This window comes from Paroedura picta, chromosome 9 (genome assembly GCF_049243985.1).
Source record: "Paroedura picta isolate Pp20150507F chromosome 9, Ppicta_v3.0, whole genome shotgun sequence".
Lineage (NCBI taxonomy): Eukaryota > Metazoa > Chordata > Lepidosauria > Squamata > Gekkonidae > Paroedura > Paroedura picta.
The window spans coordinates 52,576,841-52,587,782 of NC_135377.1; positions in this window are offsets into that span (position 1 = coordinate 52,576,841).

Below are 10,942 nucleotides of genomic sequence, written 5' to 3' on the forward strand. Positions count from 1 at the left end.
GCAGCCCTATCCTACCAGATGAGCAAGAGGAGTGTGCCCAGCATCCACAGATTTCACAGTGCCCACCCAAGGACTCAAACACCATGGTGTATTCTTCTTCTCTGGACAGGAAACAGCTGTCAGTCTGGCTGGGTCACCCACAGAAATGCAGACATGCCAAGACTTCCAACATGGGTTACTGTCCCATCCAATCTGATTGTGAACTGTATATTGTGTGAAAGTGGGTGTGAAGAGTGCTTGTTGTGGAGGGAAGAAGTTCTCCACTCCCTGCAAGACAGCCTAGAGCCTTCCTGCTGTGTCATATGCCCAACTGCTTCAGAGGATGAATGGCCCCTATAACAGAGCAGGAAATTGGCAGAACTCAGAATCCTCCCCCTCTTGAAGAACTGGAAGCACCATCCATTCAAGCAAGGGCAACACAGGCCTCTGGAGTTAGCCATTCCCATTCACACCTGGACAAGCTAGGATAAAATAGGGATTCATGATCTTTTCATCCACTATACCTTTCATGTGACAAGTACTCTCCAGTTTGTGTTGTATAGTGATTCATTATTTTTTTAAAAAAAATTAATCTTCTTAAATGTAACTATGCCCTCAAGAATTCACTAATCACTCTGGCTTTCATCCAGTAATGTGATCAGAATGTGTGTCTGTGTGACTTTGTATGACTTTTCCAACCTTTCAGTCAGATTCCCTCTGGTCACAGTCTTCCAGCATCTTATAGTAGATAAGATGGCATTGTCAGAAGAAATTCATCTCCCTAGTTTCTATTGTCCTGTTTATAAGACTATTATTTTTAAAAAATAATATTTGCCTTTTTGTCATGGTTCTAGATGTATTAGCCACATTCTCTTGTATATTTAATATGATTCTGTCAATGGGCAAGCTGAGATGGACATATGTAGGATCATGATGACAGAGTTGAAGACTGGCACTCTCTGTCTATAACATTTTTATCCTGGCACTTCCCCCTGAGGAGCTAAAGGCTGTACACATGTTCTCCTCTCCTTCCTATTTCTCTCCTCCACAGTCTTGTGAGATAGATGAGACTAAAATAAATAACTTGCCCATTGCCAACTGTTCATTCTGCCCAGAGTGCTGTATGAAACTCCGCATAGAGGTCACCCATAAAATCAGGAATGTATTGAAATAACAAAGGAAGGACTTTAATATGGACCTGCAAGTAAAGTCAGCCTAGGCCATTCATCTGAGTAGACCTACTTAAAGATGGACTGAGAGGTCAACACAAAGGGGACAGGACACCAACTCTCCAACCACTAGGCAATACCACCCATTTCTTCTTCTCTCTCAATGTTCTCCTTTCCTATTTTACATAAAACTAATAAACTTTACTAATAACAGTTGGGGGCTGCAATTACATGCATGTTTATTTAAGAATAATTCCAAGAAAAACATAGGGATTAGTCTTATATGATTGAATGAGTTGAATGAGGATGCAATCCTTGTTCCTTGGATTTCAGATGCAAGTCACTGAATAAAAAGGAGAGTATGCTTGCTGGGGGGTAAACGGTAATGACTGGGGAAGGCACTGGCAAACCACCCCGTATTGAGTCTGCCATGAAAACGCTGGAGGGCGTCACCCCAAGGGTCAGACATGACTCGGTGCTTGCACAGGGGATACCTTTACCTTTACCTTATGTCTGGTAAAAATACTCATTCTACTACCATGGACTGTCATTGTCAACTGGGACTTTCATTCCAAACCTTGATAACTGAGAGTGCAGTCCTAAACTGAGTTACTCAAAAATAAATTTGGTTTTATTCCGGTGGGTTGCCATTTTGGTCAGAGTCAAAAGAATGCAATGGTCTATTTATTCAATGAAGCTTACTCCTAAGAAAAATAATTTCAGCTCTTTCTTCTATCACACATTGTATTTGGCCTATTATCTTGGTTTTTGTGATTAATTCCCTGTTTTATTTGTAACTTTGCAACATGGTAACATTAGACTACTATAATGCACTTTATATACATCTTCCAGTTAGTGCAGAATGCTGCAGCTTACATTATCTAGAACCTCATGGTGCTTATGTATCACATCCATTCTACAGTCACTCCATTGGCTGCCCAGTTCAGTTTGAGGTGCCTACATGGCTTTAGACCATGGGTAGTCAAACTGCGGCCCTCCAGATGTCCGTGGGCTACAATTCCCAGGAGCCCCTGCCAGCAAATGCTGGCAGGGGCTCCTGGGAATTGTAGTCCACGGACATCTGGAGGGCCGCAGTTTGACTACCCCTGCTTTAGACTTTTATACTTGCAGGACTACCTCTTCTCCTATGTTCTGCCACCACCACTTCATTCTTCTGAATAGAGCCCTCCACAGGTGCCACCTTGCAATGAGCAAATGAGCAAGATCAACAAGTGCCCATACACATGCCTACCTCAGGATGGCTTCCACAATTTTGGCTTCCCATAAACTAAATAAAGCAGAACTACTCCATAGAGAATTTATATAAAGAAACAGGGCTGTGTTCAAACAGGATGATTTGGGAAGACATTTCAACAAAGAGAACGGGACCATTCGACTGCTATATGCTATCTGTTGCCGTGTGTTTTTCTCTTGCTTTCACAGCATTGTATTTCTATTTATGTGATGTCATACTTTGCATTCTTTAGCATGGCATGTTTGACACATACCTTTCCATATTTCTGTAATCCTAGTGCTATTACATGGTTTAATATATGTCTTCTTACTCTATTGATTATACTGACTGAACATTATATCATCTGCCTTGAGCCAAAGTGAGGCAGGTGGACTACAGGTAACAGATAGAAGAAACTATCTTCAATACATCGTAGCTATTGGGAAGCCAAAGTAAGGCTATATTAATCCATACTGAGCACTTTTAATAGAACAAGAAGGGAACCAGTATAAATAGTAACACTCTTTGCTACAAGAGACATTGGCTGGCAAATTAATGCATGTTGTGGAAAGAAGCCAGATCACATTTTTCTGACCAGTATTTGTCATTGCTGCTCTCTGTGTTGTCGTCACCCACAAAGGCAGCAATGATTCCATATTTCTACTGTTTGTTTATTTTGTTTATTGATTGGTTCTCTAGACTGCCCCTCTGTGCAAGCAGGTTCACAGCCATTCTCATCAAATATTTCTCATACATCAGATTATAAAATCACAATTAAAACAGTAGATAAAACCTTGTAGTGCTCCATTATCCTCTGTTAATTGGTCAATTTGTCTCTTAATCCACTTTATGGATGTCTTGTATTTCATCTTTCAGGTTAATGATGGGAATATATCGGAGAGGAATGGAGGGAGGCCTGTAGCTTTTATTGGCTGTTTTAGCTTGTTCTGACCACGGCCAAAAGCGTGGCAGAATAATGCTGTTTTGCAGACCATGAGTAACTTAGATCATTCCATCAGAGACTAATCTAAATTGGCAGCTTGCTTCACCAGGCTGGGTCCACAGCTAGAAAGGCCCTGACCCTGGTTGAGGACAGACACACTTCTTTTGAGCTAGGGACCACCAACACTGTTGATATTTGAATATTGTTAAGTTCTTAGGGGGGGGCTATTGAGAGAGGCATTCCCCTAGATATGCAGGCCCAGATTGTAAATGGCCTTAAAGGTTAAAACTAAAACCTTAAACTTGATCCAAAATTCAACCAGCAACCAGTGCAGCTGCTGGAGGCTAAATCATATATGGACCCTCCATGGTCTCCTATTGAGGACCCAAACAGCTGCATTCTATACCAGCTGTAGATTCCAGGTCAAGGACCCATGTAGAAGAAGTTACAGTAATCTAGCCTGAAAGTATTCATCACGTGGATGACTGTGGCTGGGTGATCCAGAGTTAGATAGGGCCCTAGTAGCTTTGCTAGGCAGAGATAGAAGAATGCCAGATTTATAAGGGAGGCATCAAAGATCACTCCCTAATTCCTGATGGAGCCCCCATTCTCAAGCAGTTCTCAAAATCCCTCATATATTCTCCAAATACAAAGAACTCCTGTTTTTCTATTTGAACAAATAAAATGTAGCTACGATATTTCTTACATGTTATAATTCTTAAACACAAGACTGAAAAGAAAATTCTTATTGATAAATATTTGAACTTTTAAAAAGACTATTTCTTCCCTACATCTGAGAGTTGCATAGTACTGGCTGATAAATAATTTCACTTTTCATTGCACATCTTAATAGTTGTCTGTCCCTTGCTATCCAAAGTATCTGTCTTCTTCAAAAGATTTGTGGAGCTGAGCATTTAATGTATTCACTCTTTAAATGAGTCCGATTAGAATGTCAGTGGCTGCCCAATAGTCAAATATTGAGAATTAATATAAAATAGGACCTTCCATCCCATTAATTTTGTCTTTCAGAAGCATCACCCTCAGTAATTTAAAGGTGAGAAAGCCATCTACTGAGTGAAATACAGAATTATTTGCATATCCTTGCTGGGTTACCTATCGTTTAACCTTCCTATTTCTCCATATAAATACTGTTGAGGAAGTACTATGTTTGCTATCAATTACCTCAAGAACATGTGATCTGACTCATTCTGTCCTTATTACAGCATTATCTGCTATAGACACGATCGTGAAAAGTGATGTGTTTTCATGTTGCAATGATCAGTTTTGGCTAAATGCTATCCATATGTTTCATGCCAATGTCACTGGTCTTGGGGGAGAAATGGTGGATTAGAAGTGTGACAAAAGTCTTCTCCCCATGCATTTTTGTTCAGAACAATATTCTAATGGTCTTAGAAACTATATTGGAGATAGGTAATACGGCTAATGGAATTTATAGCATAAAAACAATTGCCCAAGAAGTGAGAAATAGAAAAACAATAAAAGCACAATAAAATTTAAAGTGATGTTAAAATGTCTGGGGGCAAAAGATAACATAAATTGCAGTGCATTAATAGAGCCAAAATTTTGCATGGATTGTCTTAGTGACCATTATATAAAAAAATACACCATAAGCAGCATGCTGAAACTAACCGGGCTAACATGGCTGCAAGTAACTTGGACCAGGGAGCAAAATAAAAATGGCAAAAGGAGAGGTAGTGGGGGAGATTCCTGGATCCTTGAACACCACCAATTCACAATCCCGGAGACATTCGTTTTTGCAGATAGTGGTCAGCTAACATGGCAGTTGCCATTGTTTGAAATTAAATAGCAGTAAAAAGGTTTCTGAGTTTATGAAAGGCCATGCTAGACAAGTAAAGAGCTCAGAAGTGATCCTGTTTGAGAAGCTGAAACCAAGCAGAAATCATGGAGTAATAATTCATCTGTCAGCAGCGGTGTGTATGTTAAATATCTCAACATGCATTTTAGGACTATGAAAGAGACCCTGGGAGTCAATTGGGAATGACAAAAAATCCTGTCATAACTAGCAGCCAAGGAGGCATGTTTCTGAAGTTGGTCAGGCTCAGCCTTGACAGATGTCTAGATGGAAAAATCTTTAACTTTCCCCAGTAGTTTATTAAAGCAATTTGGCATGAACCCTATTGGCAAGCCACATTCTTCCTGCAACGAGGCAGCTGGTGAGGCATAATCAGAATCTGTCTTTAAATTTTAAATTTTTCTTTAAATTTTAGATTGTCTCCAAACTTATGATTGTACAGCTGGGTAAAGTTTAAAATGCATTGTCACATCTCCCTGGTAGCATGGTGCTTATAATCCTATCATAGAGGAAAAATATAGAATAGATACTTTCTGTTGATCAACAATGGTGAAAAGACCTCTGACCCAGATAATCTCACTCTTTATTGTTGAGGTATAGCTTGAACAGAAATTGAGCTAGAACACATCCTTTTTTTTAACCCTTTTAAAAGTCTTCAGAGATCCTCACTCTTATTTTAACTGATACATTCTTGTGCAGTTCATGCAGCAAGAACAATAACCGTTGGTTTATGTTTGTAAAAGCCAGCTTGGATCAAAAATGGTTCCTAACCTATCCATTGAGTCACATAGCTTTTAAGTCCACAAAAAGCTCCAAGATAGGACCCATAATACATCTTGAAACAAGGTGTTATAGGATCGACAGTGGTTAATTGTACCTTGTCCTTTTCTAATGTCTACTTGATCTGAGCAGATTATGTGATTGGAGTTTTCCCTCCAGTTAACCCAGGATATATTTACTGTACATTTTGGAAGATCTATCTAGCAGGCTAGTTGTGTGATAGTTGCTGGGGACCTGCTCGTGGCCATTTTAAAATATCGAGACCACAATACTGCACTTCCATCCTATGGGGAAACCCCTGTTGTGTTGAACTGAGGAAACAACTTTGCCAAGACTGGAGCTCACCTGGGAGGAAAATACCTTGGGGGTATCATATCCTCACCTGATGCCTTGCCAGAGTAAAGAAGGATAATCAGACCTTTAATTTCAGAAACTGATACATAAAATTGATATTAGAGCAAGGTAGAAAAATCAGGATTCTTTCTTTCTTTCTTTCTTTCTTTCTTTCTTTCTTTCTTTCTTTCTTTCTTTCTTTCTTTCTTTCTTTCTTTCTTTCTTTCTTTCTTTCTTTCTTTCTTTCTTTCTTTCTTTCTTTCTTTCGGTAATGCCTGCTCAGTGCCTCCTTATATGGGAGGTATAAAAATGCTTAATTTGTCTTGGGTACCAGAAACACCACTTTGGTGATTTTTCAACTGTCTTGGATACCAGAAAACTACTTTTGGTGATTTTGTGTCATGTTCCTTTTCTTGTAAGATTGATGCATTTATTAAATTGCAGATATTAAATTATTATAGATACAGCTCTTGGCATTGAACATAGATTTCATACAAGTCTCAACGGGGAGAACTGAAATAAAAACTATCACAGGCTTCAAAAGTACCCTATCCCAACCCCTCAGACATCACAAATTGTAACAAAACAGCACAAATTGTTACAAAACAACATGAACAAAAGTAAAAGTCATGGGACACCATCAACATTTCAAACTTCAATAATATGACCTTATGGTCTGGTCATGGATGATGGATACTTCCATAATGGTCTCTATTTGCTCCTGATTTAACATTGCATTGGTATAGCATTGCTAACTTACAGATTCAAAGTTTTTACACATGCATAATTGATATCTGCTTTTCTTAGCAGCTGGCCTGCTAGGACCAGAATTATATTGAGCACATGGTTCTGCAAATCTTCTGTTCCTCCATATTTGCCCATTTTATTATCTTACAGATGTGCCTTGACTTGCAGAAGGGCACCTTGGGCTCAAGGAAGATGTGCATACATTTTTGTTGGTTTAAACAAGACCATAGCCTTATTAACTCCGCAGTAGTGTTGGTGCAGCATGGGAGAGGGAGCCTGACCATAGTCAGCTAACCACAAGAAAAGTAGCCTGAAATTCAATCCCTCCAAGACAGAGGTCCTCTGGCTGGGAGACAGAGGGCAGGACCAGGCAGCGCACTTACCCACCCTGGCAGGAGCGCAACTTACTATCGCGCCCCAGGCCAGGAATTTGGGGGTGACCAACAATACCTCCCTGACTATGGAGGCTCAGGTCAAGAGAGTAGCGGGTCAGGCATTTTTCTATCTTCGCCAGGCCCGACTACTAGCGCCCTACCTGTCCCCTGACCACTTGGCTACAGTGATCCATGCGACAGTCACCTCCAGAATAGATTTCTGTAACTCGCGCTACGCCGGCCTACCCTTGTCTCTGATCCGGAAACTCCAGCTAGTGCAAAACGCAGCTGCTTGGGTCCTCACTAGTACACCTTGGAGGGCCCATATCCAGCCTGTGCTGAGGCAGCTGCATTGGTTGCCAATTGCTGCCCGGATCAGGTTCAAGGTTCTGGTTTTGACCTTTAAGGCTATACGCGGGTTGGGACCCACATACCTGAGGGACCGCCTACCGCCCTATATCCCCCGCAGGGCTTTCTCCTGATCGTTCCTAGCCTCCTGATCGTTCCTAGCCCTAGAGAAGCATGCCTGGCCTCGACCAGGGCCAGGGCCTTTTCGGTCCTGGCCCCTACCTGGTGGAATGACCTCCCGGGTGAGCTGTGGGCCCTGCAGGATTTACCAGCTTTCTGCAGGGCCTGCAAGATGGAGCTCTTCTGCCAGGTTTTTGGTTGAGGCCGGGGTCAGCTAACAAGTGCCAGCATCCCCCCCCTGGACCTAGTAAGTTAGACCTCCTCCCCACCCTCCCTGCCGCTCTGATAGCAGGGGTGGGAATAATGAGAGCTTCCGCCATGTTAGGATTGTTTTTTAAAGTCTTTTAATGGGTATTTTAATGGGGATAGGACTGTTGTGACCCACCATGAGCCTACGGGGAGTGGCGGGAAATAAATCCAATTAATAATAATAATAATAACAACAACAACAACAACAACAACACATAGGGATGGGAGTTTTAAATGATTTCTCCAGCTGTACTAGGAATTTGAATCAGGGCTTAGGTGTTGCCAACATTAGACTTCATTAAAATGATGGGGATAACTGTTCACTGATTACCCGGAATCCTGTTTACTTCAACCCAATGGCCCTTTGAATTTCTTCTTTGTCACTATAGTATTAATATCAGTCAATAAGAGATTTTTTCCTTCATGTCTGTGTTTCCTGTTGGCTGATACATAGTGGATCAAAGCACTGCCTCCATCTTACTTCTTTGCCCTTCTGGAAGCTATAGAAGCTTTTGACCCTCAACATGTATCTGGGCTTGGCATCAAACCGTCTTTTGGTTTAGAAGCAGTAAAGACCACTTGCATGTGAAAGGTTACTTATCCTCAAGCCTCTCCTTGAACATTCTACCAGTTTTATTTTGTTGACCTAAATGAGTCATTCTGATCTCTGACATTTGAAGTTATGATGCCAATTAAGTATCACATAGTATCCCAGAAGGTATTTACATCTAGTAGACAGAACAGTGAGTAATGAATAAGAGTGACTCAGGGTTAAAGATGAAGCTGCGACCCATACCAGAAAACATCTGGGATGGCTTGTTTACAACTGAGTTTATTCATTGGTGAGACATTAACTTGGAGGCATTGGATTTATAACACTTTAGGAATGAATAAAACAGTGCACAGGGGACTGAAAGTATAAATTGTACTCCACAAGGAAATAAATCCAACCTGTTTCTGTCTTTAAATACTGGACTGCTGGAAGACAAATTAGAGGTCAATCAGTTGGATCCAACTAGAGATTACTCACTTGGCTAAATTTTTGCCAGCTTAAGAGAAAATGACCACTCTCATGATTTTATAGACTTTTCCTATACTTTTGATGTACAACCTTCCTTCTTTCCATTTTATAATGAAAATAATAAAATCCATGCTAAATCCCATCCAAGTTTCAGTGTATCCTTTCTCCGTTATGTACAACATTGCTTGTTGCTGTTGTTAGGTGCAAAGTTGTGTCCGAACCATCGCGAACCCATGGACAATGATCCTCCAGGCGTTCTTGTCCTCTACCATTCCCCAGAGTCCATTTAAGTTTGCACCTACTGCTTCAGTGACTCCATCCAGCCACCTCATTCTCTGTCGTCCCCTACTTCTTTTACCCTCAATCGCTCCCAGCATTAGGCTCTTCTCCAGTGAGTCCTTCCTTCTCATGAGGTGGCCAAAGTATTTGAGTTTCATCTTCAGGATCTGGCCTTCTAAAGAGCAGTCAGGGCTGATCTCCTCTAGGACTGACCGGTTTGTTTGTCTTGCAGTCCAAGGGACTCACAAGAGTCTTCTCCAGCACCAGAGTTCAAAAGCCTCAATTCTTTGATGCTTGGCCTTCCTTATGGTCCAACTTTCACAGCCATACATTGCAACTGGGAATACCATAGCAAGCGTCTTTTAATTTCTTTGCTGCAGTCCCCATCTGCAGTGATCTTGGAGCCCAGGAAAATAAAATCTGTCACTACCTCCATTTCTTCCCCATCTATTTGCCAGGAATTGAGAGGGCCAGATGCCATGATCTTCGTTTTCTTGATGTTGAGTTTCAAGCCAACTTTTGCACTCTCCTCTGCTAACACACTGCTACCATGATATATATAGCAAGGGACACAACAGATTATGTCACACAAGCACATTGCTGTGCAAGTTGTGTCAGGATTGCCTTTGCATCCATACTCCTGAGAGAATTGGTGGCACCAAACATTGGAGTTTGGGGGAAAAGGAGAGCCTGCCTTGTGCAGTTCAGCTAATGAAGGGTTAGGTAATAGGAGGCTCTTTAAAATCATTCCCTCCTTATTTAGTGTTGATTTCTCTTCTATGGGGAGGGACAGAGAAGGAATTGGGAGAGGCTATGAGGGACCTGTTTATACCTACTTAGCATCTGTTGTTGTGGGGGATGAGTTATATCAATCCAAGTGAACTCAAGGAGTTGATGATTCTCTAATTTTTATTGGTGGTATTCATGCAAGGGGGGCACTTATTTAATTGTTGGCAAGGACCCCAAGACAGGGGACACATTCCCAGAAGGCTGCAAGAGTATAATAGCTCTGTGCTGGCATCAGCCCTTGAAGCATTCCACTATCCAGTGCGAGAGGGTGGATTAAAGGGGAAGACCTCTCTGTACAAGTTTAGCGAAGGCAGGAAAAAGCAACATATGACTTTTGGCCATACTAAGGAGAGCCAGAGTGGATTGTCCAAGCACTAGTATGCCCAGTGGGGCAGCCATTTAGAAAAATCTCTCAATAAAAGGGGTGAGATATTTTACAATTCAGACTGTACATAATATGTGGGTTTCTGTCTTTCCCAGTTTTATTGATTTGTGCATGCTTTAGTTTTTTAAAGTATCACCAGTTCATGTAAATTTGGATTTGTAAGTCATCATACCCAAAAGGCGGATAGCCACTATATTGCACTATAGCAAGCAAGCAAGCAAGCAAGCAAGCAAGCAAGCAAGCAAGCAAACAAACAAACAAACAAACAAACAAACAAACAAACAAACAAACAAACAAACAAACAAAGGTTCCTGGACATTCCAAGCAATGATTTCAAGGGGAAAAAATGTTTCCCCAT